Source organism: Mustela erminea, chromosome 9 (assembly GCF_009829155.1).
Source record: "Mustela erminea isolate mMusErm1 chromosome 9, mMusErm1.Pri, whole genome shotgun sequence".
NCBI classification, from domain to species: Eukaryota; Metazoa; Chordata; class Mammalia; order Carnivora; family Mustelidae; genus Mustela; species Mustela erminea.
The window spans coordinates 46,687,701-46,700,928 of record NC_045622.1 but is presented as its reverse complement, the minus strand read 5'-3'; the positions used below and the strand labels follow the sequence as shown (position 1 = coordinate 46,700,928).

Below are 13,228 nucleotides of genomic sequence, written 5' to 3'. Positions count from 1 at the left end.
CCACCGATGAAATGGCTTCCCAAAATAAGATTCACCAGCACTCCAAGAAAAATGCTAATATCAGGGCAGATATATAGTGAGTTTCTCACTATAACAAACGCCACAATACCATGTTAAGTCATTCCTTAATTCTAAAACATTTTCTTAAACTGTCCTTACTTCCACTTTTTCTATGTTTCAAACACCTGTTCCTGTATCTTTTTAAATTGAGACGTAATCGACATAGAACGTTATTTAGCTTCCACTGTACAAGATAAGGTCAGTATCTGTATATATTGTGAAATGATCATCAGAATGAGTCTAGTTAACATCCTCCTCCACATGTAGTTACATTTTTTTTTCTTGTGATGAGAACCTTTAAGATCTACTCTCAGCAACAGTCAAACATAGAATGCAGTATAACGCACCATGTTGAATACCATGTCTCCAGGACTTACTTCTTTTAAAACTATAAGGTGTGTCTTTCAACCATCTTCACCCATTTCACTCTCCCACCCACTTGCTCTTCTACTGAGCACCCACAGTAGTGCTCAGTAGGATGAATGTGTCCAAAAAGTGAAGAGAATTTGGAGGACAAGAGACTAGACTGAATAGGTCAGATCAGGAAATACCTTACAGATTTGTTTGACTGTGAATTAAAATTCACCCTGTAGTAGTGGAAACTCGCTGGAAGATTTTGAGGCATTGAGAATATTTAAATCCATTTCAGGAACATTAATAGCATTAACATTAATAACATTATAACATAATATAACATAATAACATAATAACATTAGTGACATTGTAGGATTGCTGGAGGAAGAGTGTGGATATGATGCGAGGTAGGAAAATCAGTTAGGATGTTGGTTAAATAATCTCGACTTGAGGAGGTGAGAGCATGAACAAGGGTGACAGCAGTGTTAATGAAAACGAAGGGCAATATGAGAGAGGAAATATGAAAGGAAAACCGGGTTCAGAGACTGACTCGGGTAGTGAGGAGAGAGGGAAAAATATCTAATTGGCAAAAGGAGGGGGAAATGGAATCCAGGATTATTAGGATGGGTATGACCTTGACATGCTCCATTCTGGGTAATGGTGTGTCATCCATGTGATGGTTGGAAGTTGTCAGAGACAAAATGTTAGGAATATGGATCCACAAAGAGGACTACAAATGCACGTTTCAGGGTCATCAATAAAAAGATAATCAAATGTTGAGCCATGAGTTACTTGAGTGGAGGCTAGATAACTATGGAATATAGCATTTCAAGGGATCTTAGAAGTCATCCAGTTTCCTTTTCTTTTTCTTTTTTTTTTTTTAAAGATTTTATTTATGACAGAGAGAGATAGTAAGAGAGGGAACACAAGCCCAGGGGAGCTGAAGGGGGGCTCGATTCTAGGCTGTTGAAGGCAGATGCTTAATGAATGAGCTACCCAGGAGCCCCCTAGTTCTGTTTTCTTAAGTAGTTTTAGAAATGTATTCTGTAAACCTTTCATATCACCTACCCACCTCTCACAAGTACCCCAGTGTCAGTCATTGAAGTTTCTCTTATACTTTCCTGTACTTAATGATATAAGAATGGCAGAGCCATCCAATATATTTTTAAAAAAGATTTTATTTATTTGACAGAGAGAGGAATAGTGAAAGAGAGAGCACAAGCAGGGGGAGTGGCAGGTAGGCAGGCAGAGGGAGAGGGAGAAGCAGGCTCCCTGCTGAGCAAGGAGCCGCATGTGGGGGTTGATCCCATGACCCTGGGATCATGACCTGAGCTGAAGGCAGCCACCTAACTAACAGAGCCATCCAGGCGCCCTGCCATCCAATATATTTTTATACTAATGACTACAGATAGTCTATTATTTGTTATCACATTCCCATGTACAAAGCAATGTGTTTAGCCTAGTTTTGAGGAAGGATGTAAAATGCATATACACCTTGGACCATAAATATTACAACGTAATGATTTAAGTCTGAGGCAACTTGACATAGAGTTAATTTATTTTATTCTACAAATACTTCGTAAGCACTACTATACCAGGAATTGTTCCAAGTACTCAGAAAATTTATACTCAAAACAAACATCCGTGCCCCATTTAACTCAATATCTGGATGCCCTGTCAAGATGACATACAGAATTAACCACCACAAAGACTGAGCTCCCTGTTTCCTTGCTGGCTTCAGTTGGGGGTTTCTCTCAGGTTCTAGAGGCTACTCACATTCCTTGCTACGTGGCAATCTCTATCTTCAAGCTGGCAATGACACACTGAATCCTTTTCTCATTTGGAATTTCTGTGGCTTCCTCTTCCACAACTAGCTAGATCTAACTTTCAGCTTTTCTATGGTTTGTGTGATTTGGTTAGGCCCACCCAGATAATCTCCCTCCCTTAAGATCAAGTGATTAGTAACCATAAGTGCATTTGCAATTTTTTTTTAAGATTTTTTATTTTATTTATTTGACAGAGAGACATCACAAGTAGGCAGAGAGGCAGGCAGAGAGAGAGAGAGGAGGAAGCAGGCTCCCTGCTGAGCAGAGAGCCCGACTTGGGACTCGATCCCAGGACTCTGAGATCATGACCTGAGCCGAAGGCAGCGGCTTAACCCACTGAGCCACCCAGGCACTCTGCAAATTCTTTTTCCATGTAAGATCATTTAACTGTGGGAGTCACATCATGGGCTAGAAATCATGGGGCCATCTTAGAATTTTGCCTACCACAGGCAAAGAGACGACTGGGGACAAATCCTGCAGGGTCTTGTACATCATTCTAAATTGATTTTTTACTCTAACAAAATGGGGAGCCATGTAAAAGAAGATTACTTGACGTAATTTATGTTTTTAAATAGTTACTTTGGTATAAAAAAGATCCAAGGAACAAAATTTGAAAAAGTGGTATCAGTTATGTGTCTAATGGCTATATGTAGGCAAAATAGTAGCTTGGCTGAGGCTGGTATTGAAGGAAGTGGTAGGCAGTGGGGACATTTCCAGTCAGTCTTGTCTCTCTGTCCAGACAGTAATTTCTGTTTATTTTCACATTCAGTGATTCTTTCTTCTGTTCTATTTATTCTGTTCCTGAGCCCACTCAATGAGCTCTATACCTTGGTTTTTGTATTTTTGAGCTTTAACATTCCATTTGGTTCTTCTTTGTATCTTCTTTTCCTTTGCTGAGACTTTCATTTCTTTTCCCATTTACTTACGTGTATGTGTAATCACTTATGAAGCATGATGGGTACTTTCAAATTCTTGTCAAATAATTCTAACACCTGTGTTCTCTCACCATTGGTACCTGTTGGTTATCTTTCATCATTCAAGCTGAGCTCTTCCTGGTATGAGAAGTGATTTTATTTTATTATACACAGGACATTTGGGTGTTAGAGTGTAAAATGCTCTATCCTACTTAACTGTAGTTTTTTACAGGTTGTGGATCAGTTCAGGTATAGTCTACATTTCCAAGTAAGATGGATATTTAGCTCCCTACTTGTTCTTAGGGACACCAGGGAGGAAAGTGGGACACTAACCAGTATTCTACTCATTCTACCTCACTGCCACTTAGTAGGGGTAGAAGCTTGGTTCCCTATGGGTCCACTTACACCAATGAGGAAGTGAAAATAGGGTGCTGACTAGCACTGTCTTAAACTATTTTGTTCTGCCTCTTTGTCTCTAAGTGGGGCTAGAAGTTCATGGAACTCACCACAGTGTCATTCCTCTCTGAGCCAGTCTTATTTCCAATTTGTATAGTCTTCCCAGGTTTACCATGTGTAAAGAGAGAGAGAGAGAGAGAGAGAGAGAGTGTGTGTGTGTGTGTGTGTGTGTGTGTGTGTATTAATAAGGAGAATTACTATTTTGGTTACAACCAGAAGTCCAGGTTCTGAATACATTTCAAAGGTAGGGGCCAGCAGGATTTTGATGAAAAAGTTATTGTAGAAGTATCCCTCTTCCCTCAGTCTAAAACACATGTGCTTAGTAGGTCCAGTGACTTTCAAGCTACACATAGTAACCACAGATGGAGGGAAGGGGCTATTACAATTCTAATGCTTATCTATGTGCCAGATGTGCTTGTTGCCTTTTGTGCACCATTTATTCCTCAAGACAATCCAATGAAGGATGCACAGAGATGTCTGCAACTCTTTTGAAACTAAGCCAAAAGGGAAGGCAGACTGATGACTGGATAGATGGATAGGAGTTTTATAGAACATGTGTAGTAATATGTTAAAAGTGCAATCTAGATGGCAAATGCATTAAGTTTTCATTTTAAAAATCCTTAAATTTTTGTGCTTAGAAAACTTTTATAACAATATCTTGAGAAAAATAAGCCTAGTGAACAAATTACTATGACTTTTGTGATTAGTGAAATGACATTGCTTTATCCAAGTTTTTACTCAGTTTAATAAGTAGCAAAGGCAGGATTAAGACACAGATTTTCTGACATAAAATCCCAGAGTCTAAACTAAGATATATTCCAGAGACTGCAAATCAGAAAGCTAAAGGCTTAATCTGATCCAGTGTTTACAATTTTTTGAATTTGTCCATTTTTAAAATTGGGAAAATGTGCATGAAATGCATATTTATAACTTTATATGAAAAATCAGACATTCTATGAACAAGAGCTCTCAACCTTGTCTTACAGCAACAGTTGGCTAGATATGGCCCTCTCTAGATGGTGCATTCTTTCTCCAGTTTGCCACTCTCTCACCTTTCCCTCAAGGTTCTCAGACAAAAAAGCTGTACATTGCACCACATTTACACATCTTGCAAAGAGGAAATTAAAATATTTTTTGTATCCGTGGCTTTATCAAAAATGAAAAAAAAAATGAAAGCTTCGTGGAGAGAGCCTGGTATTTTAATAGTAAAATGGTAGAGAACATGATTCCTTTGAAAGAAGGGAATACACTTACATGTTTAATATGCGAAGTGACTCTCTGCAGGAAAAAATACAGCTTTAAAAGGTCATTATGAAACATCTCTCCCCATTACCATCTGGGGGAATTTTGTTAGTGATCCCTGAACACAACACACGTAATTCTTGAGTGACAGTAGATCTTATTTATTTTACCTGGACAAGTCTTTTAAATCAAATTATTTGGAATTGTGTCAACTTATAAGATTAAATACCTTTTTAAAAATAGAATTTTTAATGACAGAACCACCCAGGTGCCCCCAAAATAGAAATTTTCATATCATAATGAATTATGATACTTATTTTTTGTGCTTATTTTTAATAATGGGGGAAAATGACAAATAATTCTATAGATGATGGGAAAATAAAATACCATAAGCACACTTCAAATCATGTACTTTTTCTAATTTAAGCCTTTTTTTTCTTTTTAAAGTTTTATTTATTTATTTTTAGTAATCTCTATACCCAATGTGAGGCTCAAACTCATGACCCTGAGATCAAGGGTCTTACTCTCTTCTGACTGAGTAAGCCAGGCACCCCTACTTTAAACTTCTTTTCTTTTTTTTTTTAAATTTAAAATTCTTATACTAATAACTCATTAAATTAAACTATAGATTTTTAAAATGTTTTCATGTCCTTTTTTTCTGCTAGGGGATTAAAACATTGTGGAGAATTATAAGTTCTACTACACTGATGCTTACGTAAGTCAACTTGTCTAAGCTATTGAGCTTTAGACACATAGCTTATGTTTGCAAAGCCAGTAAACACCCAGAACCAGTCTCTCTCCCTCTCTCTCTCTCTTTTTATGTAGGTCCACAACCAGCATGGAGCCCAAAATGTGGCTTGAACTCACGACCCTGAGATCCAGACCTGAGCTGAGATCAAGAGTAGGACACTCAACCCACTGAGCCATCCAGACTGCTCCCCCCTTCTTTCTAAGACAATTTTTTAAGAGCAGTTTTTTTTTTTTTAAGATTTTATTTATTTTTTTGACAGAGAGAGAGAGATCACAAGCAGGCAGAAAGGGAGGCAGAGAGAGAGGGAAGCAGGCTCTCTGGCAAGCAGAGAGCCCAATGCGGGGCTTGATCCCAGGACACTGGGCTCATGACCTGAGCTGAATGCAGAGGCTTTAACCCACTGAGCCACCCCAGGCACCCCAAGAGCAGCTTTATGTTCACAGCAAAATGAGAAGAAAGTGCAGAATTTTTTCATAAACCTCTTGCTTCCACACATGAATCTACTCCCTATCAAAATCCCCCACCAGAGTAGTACATTTGTTACAATTGATGAACGTGAATTGACACATCATGCGCTTCAGGAGGCGAATAGGTAATGTAGTACATTCAGACCATGGGATTTTATTCAGTACTGAAAACAAAGGAGGTATCCAGCCATGAAAAGACATGGAGGAAACACATATTGCTAAATGAAAGAAGCCAGTCTGGAAAGGCTACGTACTGCATGATTCCCCACTATATGACATTCTGGAAAAGGTGAAACTATGTAGATGATACAAAGATCGGTGTTGTCAGGGTTTATGTGGAGAAGGGCATAAAAGGTGGAATACAGGGGATTTTAGGGTAATGAAACTACTCTGGAGAATACTGTAAGGATGGATAGATATCATTATACATCTGTCCAAAATCAGAATGGGCAACATCAAGAGTGAATCCTCATCTAAACTACATAGAACTCTACCATGGCATTTATCACAGTATGTAGTGATTGCTAATGTATCCTTCTCCTTCAATAGACTGTGAACCACAGGAGCCTAGGTACCAGTAGGTGCGACCTTAGCAGTAGCAAGATGCCTGACAAGTAGTAGGGGCTCAGGAAATAGTTACAGGATGGATGGATGGATGGAGGGACGGATGGACAGATGGACAAATGAATGAACTCCCATGATGCTTCAGACTCCTCATTACCCTCTATTTCATATTATAGTTATTTATATAAATGCCTCTCCTTTTTTCTAGAGATGGTAAAATCTAAAGTCCACAGGGATAGGACAGGTAACACAAATGGATGTGGCAGGCTGAGTAGGGATTGTAGCAAAATGGGGAATACATTCCATCTAAAGGGCTATTTCTACTCAACTCTGGACAATTGCTTCAAGCAGAAACACTGACTAGTACTTCCAGATTCTCTAATTTGTAAATATAGGTGAAGAATCCAGATTTTGATGCAAATTTCCAGAATTTTTATGTTGATGATGATTAAAAAATAATTTAGAAGTAGTGCCGGTCAAACCAAACATGTTTCTGTTGTATCCCAGCTATGGGCTACCAATGACTCTGCACTGTTCACAGTTTGATGGCACATTCCATGTCTGTTTCATGTCTGTCTCCTCAGTGGTGCTCCGTATGGTACTCGGCTCATGGTAATTCTCTATAACTCCACTTCTGCCCTTCTCTTTTTAAGTTCTCTCATTCTGGAATATTTTTTCTTTTATTTTGTTTGCTGTCTCATTTTTTCCCCTTTTATAGTAGATGTGTTCAAAGACTGCCTGCTTCATTTTCAGCCTCAGCTCTCAGTTCTTCATGTTTACCGCCTATGCCAATGACTCCTGGTCTGTAAATATAATGCCCTGCTTGTCCATGAACTGTTTCATGTGTGAAGGCACTGTGGCTTCCAGAGAGATTGTAATCTCTTGAAGATATGGTGTCATGGTTTATATTTCTAGGCATCTCCAATAATCCTAGGTGAGTGCTCAATAAATACCTGATGAATGAATAAACGAGAGCCCATTACCAATATATAAAGAACTGCAATACTTTTTATACTGAAGAGATTTGGACTCTAACTTACTATGTCATTCTCCATCCAGAATTCAGATGGCCTAGGCACCCATTAATACTCATTATTCTGCATCATTATAAATGGTCAGGGGAACAAAATTCTAATTCTGATTCCTCATTCAGGATTGAGCTTGGGGATCATGCTCTTCTGGAAGTCATTCCCAGTGCTCTCCTCAGCCTCCCCTAGCATTCTCTCCATGCATCTATTGTAACATTTATTATACTGGGTTGGTTTGCTTGTCACCTCTCCAGCTAGAGTTGTTCAACTTGAGGTTAGGGACAATGCCATTTGCTTTTTGTACCCAAACTGTGCTACAGAGTAGGTGCTATCTCCCAATTTCAGTTTTCATTTTAGATTTTTAGGTGTGGAGACTACAGAAGATAAAGTCTGCCGACTCACAGTATCAGGTTTTGTTTTTTTTTTTTTTTTAAACTGATCTATTCACTTAAAAATATGTACTTAATTATCCACCCAATCTTTCAACAAACAAACATCTACAGAGTACCTACTTTGTGTCAGGCACCGTGATACAAAGATTAAGGAGCCTGGGATGTGAGGAACCCTGTGTAAACACAGAGAAGACCAGGGAGGGACACGTGCTAGGTCAACACATGTGCAATAAGCTAACATAGCCAAGAGAAAGAACAACTGATCTGCTTCTAAAAAGATTTCATCCTTTTATCATCACCTAGATGAAATATACCACATGAATTTATGCAGCTTTATTTTTCTTTTAAGGTAATGTAAAAAGCCTTTATAATTATAAAACCTCTGAATACTGAACAGTTGGATAGATGCCACCCTGACTTTCTCCCAGCTGTGGGAGATCAGCAGCAGCATAATCTTGTTTAGGTCGAGTCTCAGAGGATGCTCGAAACCAGCAAGGATGTTTTCAGGAGAGGGGAGCAGGGTGTTTATGGGCTATTTTTTTTTCTCCTTAAACCAAATAATTTAAGAGGGCTTAGGATTCACAAAAGGAAGGGACTACTTAAACCTAAAGGCTTTCTTGTGGCATTAGTGGGAAGTTCCTTGAGCTCTGAACTTCTGACATCTGTGAATCACTTCAGTTAAGTCCCAAACATCCAGGCATGGCGTAGTGGGAAGTAAGCTATGAAAATATTTCCAGTCATCCTTCTAAATTACAAATCTGACCATGCTGCCCTCTTTTTCAAAAGCCTTGCAGGGATCTGTATGCCCTCAGGATAAAGTCTAAGCTTCCGAGCATGGCACTCCAGTCCCCCATCATTTGACCACCTACCTCCCCGATCCCTAACTTTACTGTTAGTGAATGTTCCAGCTACACAAAGTTGCCAACCACAGCTCATCACATCAGGTTGTTCCCTGTCTCACCATCTTTGGCTAAGGTGTTCTTTTGGCTAGAAAAAAATGCCTTCTTTTTGCTCTCCTCAGAGTGTGAACTTCTACTGGCCTTCAGGAAGAAGCCAGGTGCTATCTCTTTCTCTCTGATACCTTATCCACCCTCTCCTCTAGATACACTGGCCACCTCTCCTTTTTTGGAACCACACTGTCCTTTCATTGATCATCCCGCTGCTGTTGCCCTTACTGTTCTAAAATTACCTTGTTTATCTATCTGTATTGTACATCTGTATGGTTCTGAAGGATAAAGACAGTGGTTTATCAATTTTTGTGATTTGGGGAAATAGTAGAGGTTAAGCCTGTAAGAGACAAGCACACAAAATATATATTCCAAGAATAAAAAAAGAATGAGCAAGGCATTGGGAGAAATGAATTTTAGTACCACCCATCCAGGTATTTGTGGGAGCACAGACATGCCCTCTGTGGAGCAGATTCCTTGCTAGGGTCATAACTTGGCAGATAATAACACTTGCCCTAGGGGAAAGTGGCAAAATTCAGATAGGACAATGAACTGAAAGCATTTAGAAGACAGAAAAGTTTTAGAGAAAAATGTACATTGAGATTCTACTTCCAGTCATTTGTCAGATTTGGCTTCCTGAAAACCCACCTCGTTATAAGGAAGCAAAATAATTCCGAGTAGGATACTTATAAAATATCTTTAAATGACTAAGATGGCAAGTAGGTAAGAGAAATCCTCAGAGGCCAAAATGGAGTGGGAATACAAGAGGAGGAAGCAACTAGTAAGACTAGCAGCAGGCTGAAGAGCTTGGACAGGTTCCCAAAGAGCTAGTGTTCCAGAGCCCGAAGCTGATGGTAGCATGGAGAATAGGATTGCGTGGACCCAGAGGTGGGGTGTAGATAAGAGACCCCAGGACAAAATCAGGACCCTATACCCGAAACAAAAGGATAAAGCACAAAAGCAGATCACCTCAAGGTTGTCAAGGATACACAGCTGACCTGATTTTGGCTCAAAGCAAGAAGAGAGGGCCTGGGGTACTAATCAAGGCATGTCTGAATGTGGAAGAAGTTATACTGTAGGAATAGTATTCACAAAACTGACCTAACCGTAGCTCAAAGCAAGAAGAAAGAACCCAGAGAGCTAATCAAAGCATGACTCAATGTGGAAAAAGTCATATATGAATAGAATTCATAAAACTGAATAAAGTAGGAGAAGAGAGAAAAAAAATCTTCCTGGGTGCTAGGGAACAAGAGGTGGCAATATATCTCCAGTATTCTGCACTAGAGGCAATCTCCAGCTCTAGCTCACTGATATATATGAATATGCTGATGGGTTGGGGTAACCCACAAGATGGGTTCATGTGGCCATCCTAGCTCAATGACACTAATCATCAGGGTCATCTGGCTAGCTGATTTCCATCTTTCAGAAGACAGGCTCGCCAAATCACATGCTCATAAAATATGGTTTCTTATAGTGTTTTTCCTAATGGAAGTAAATGTGCTAATTAGCACATTCTAGTATCTTGAGCAGAAGTATTTCCTCTTGTACATTAGTAACTTGGAATAATGCCACATAAAATTGGTCACCTCTGAATACAATGACAAAAAGTTCCAGAGCATGTAGACTGAAGGCCCAGATCCAGTAGTATGATAATCCAATAAGGGACTATTATTCTCTGATATCATGAATAAATTGCCAGCTAGGATTCCTGTGCCCTCTCTTATTTCTCTACAAATATAACTATATTCATGTGAGCAATATTAAGAAAAAGGAGAGGGATAGGAGATAAAAGAGACTTTTCAGCAGGATGAAAAGATGTGTATTGGTAAATGCATGAAGAGGGAGTAGAGCAAAGGTGTGGAGTGGAGGTCAACCACAGAAGACTTTAAAGCTGCTGATTGCTTATGACCAATGTCTTCTATCTAAATGATCTATCTCCTTAGAAGACTAACATAATGTACGCTTCACCTTCAGATAATTAACTTGTCAATTAAGCAGCCAAGCAGATTGTTGGACATCATATAGATACACAAAGATAAAGGGGTTTTGTTGAACTGCTATTCTGAGGATATGATGTGAAGATAATACACAAGAAATCTCACATTACAGGGGAAGATCTGTGCTCTAGACTTTATGCTATAGGCTGTAGTCTGACTTCAGCAAGAGTCGCCATAAAGACACTGAGTGTATACTAAATATACCATGGTTGGTATTTTGTGAGATAAAGAGAACTCTATTAGATGGGGATAGTATAGCATTCGGTGATACGAGGAAAGACTATGGGCATTGGGCCTAGATAGATCTAGGTTGGAATGAGTCATATCAATTAATAGCCAGATAAACTTGTTGGAATTTTTAAATATTTTGGTGTTTTTTTAGCTGTAAATCATAATATCTATTTTTTGGCATAGTGAAGTAAGATATAAATAATATGGCAAAGCTGAAATAAGAGATAAAGTCCGAGGATCACCTACCAAGTGTTCAGTAAATGCTAACTCACCTCACCTACTTTTCCTCTGGAAAACAAATAGTCACACCTAAAAATAATAGATCAACAAATGAAAGCTATATATATATTAAGTACCAAATGACTACTGTGGATAATGAGAAATCTCTAGCATTAAAGAAGAAAGATGAAGTCATGGAGAAGACAGAATCTGAGCTAGGCCTTAATGGATGGGTAGAAATTAGTGAGGTGGAAAGGAAAGCAGATGGTGTTTCAGAAGATGGCAGGAGCCCAGGGCCAGAGGGGAGCAAATGAAAGATGTGTTTGGAGAACAGGGAGTATCACAGCTTGCATGGAGAGTAGGGTCTGTGTCAAAGAAAATGAGAAGACCGGAACAGGTTGGAAAGGAACATGAATGCCACACTAAGGAATTCACACTCTGCACTTGGATAATGTGAACGTATTGAATGTTTCCGCACCAAGGGAAGACTCTGTAACTAAAAGTATTCTTGTCATGTGGTGCTATTTCTACAACCTCCCAGGTTAGCCTGTAAGGGACTTAATTAAACATTCTTAAGGTCTCTAAAGACTCCCCTGCTGCAAAGGGTGGGGAGCTTTGGTTGAGACTGTGACATTGGCCTTGGATTGAACTGCCTACTTCTAGTCTGCAGCCTTTGTAAAGCTGAGTGCTGCTTTCTGCAGAAAATCTTGGAATTAGTTACACATCTGAGATTGCATGTAACATACAACTATAGATTAGTATCTAAATCAACTACAGATTAGTATCAACCTAATCTTGATTAACTTGATTTTGAAATAGAGTTTTTGCTTATTCATATATCACATATGATAATCTAAAAACCATTTCATCTCAATTTGCTTTTGTCTAAATTTCTCAGAAAGATAAATAAGGAAGCAATTAAATTTTGCTCTCACATATGTTCTCACTTTTCACAATCATATCTTCTAAGGATCATCTCATCTCCAAAGCAAAAGAAAACAGATTATCCCTCTTGATTTATTTCATAATATTTTGTCTGAAAACTTCCCCATCAAGTTATATATACTATTCATAATGGCAGGTATTTGTTTCTGCTTCCTGTTGCATTTTGAATTTTTTTTCATGCCCAGGGTGGACCCCAACATAGGGTTTGAACTCATGACCCTGAGATCAAGACCTCAGCTGAGATCAAGAGTCCCATGTTTAACCACCCAGGCACCCGACATTTTTACTTTATTTTTTTAAAGACTTATTTATTAGAGAGAAAGAGAAAGAGAGAGAGCGTGAGCAGGGGAAGGCATAGAGGGTGAGGGGGAGAGAGAGCAAAGCGACTCTTCATTGAGCATGGAGCCCGAAAAGGGGCTTGATATTATGACCAAGATCATGACCCAAGCCTAAACCAAGAGTTGGACACCCAACTAACTGAGCCACTCAGGCGCCCTCCCCACAAGAGCAATTAATTATAAAAGGAATTATAAAAGCAATCATTTTAACAATGTCATTAAATTAAAAACAAACTTTAACCACTGAACTGGGTTTTTTTTTTTTTAATAGATATATCATTTGTCCTCAGGCTTTCATGACTGGTGGAATATTGTTTGAAAACACTATGAAAGCCAGAGTATAAGCAAAACTAATTTGATAATAGGATTGGTAGGAGTGGGGGATCCTGAATATTCTTCCTAAAGGCAAGGGATTTTTTATGAAACATTTTTAAAATTATCTTTTGAGCTAGAGCTCTATGGTATTATGAAATTCCAATTAATAACTAAATGCCCAA

The 13,228-nt window shown here is 38.8% G+C and overlaps 1 protein-coding gene across 12 annotated transcripts in view; it reads right to left on the bottom strand.

Annotated features, from left to right (window-relative positions):
- Positions 1–13,228, bottom strand: part of DLG2 (discs large MAGUK scaffold protein 2) — a 2,075,147-nt gene that overhangs the window by 357,402 nt on the left and 1,704,517 nt on the right. The window lies entirely within an intron of this gene.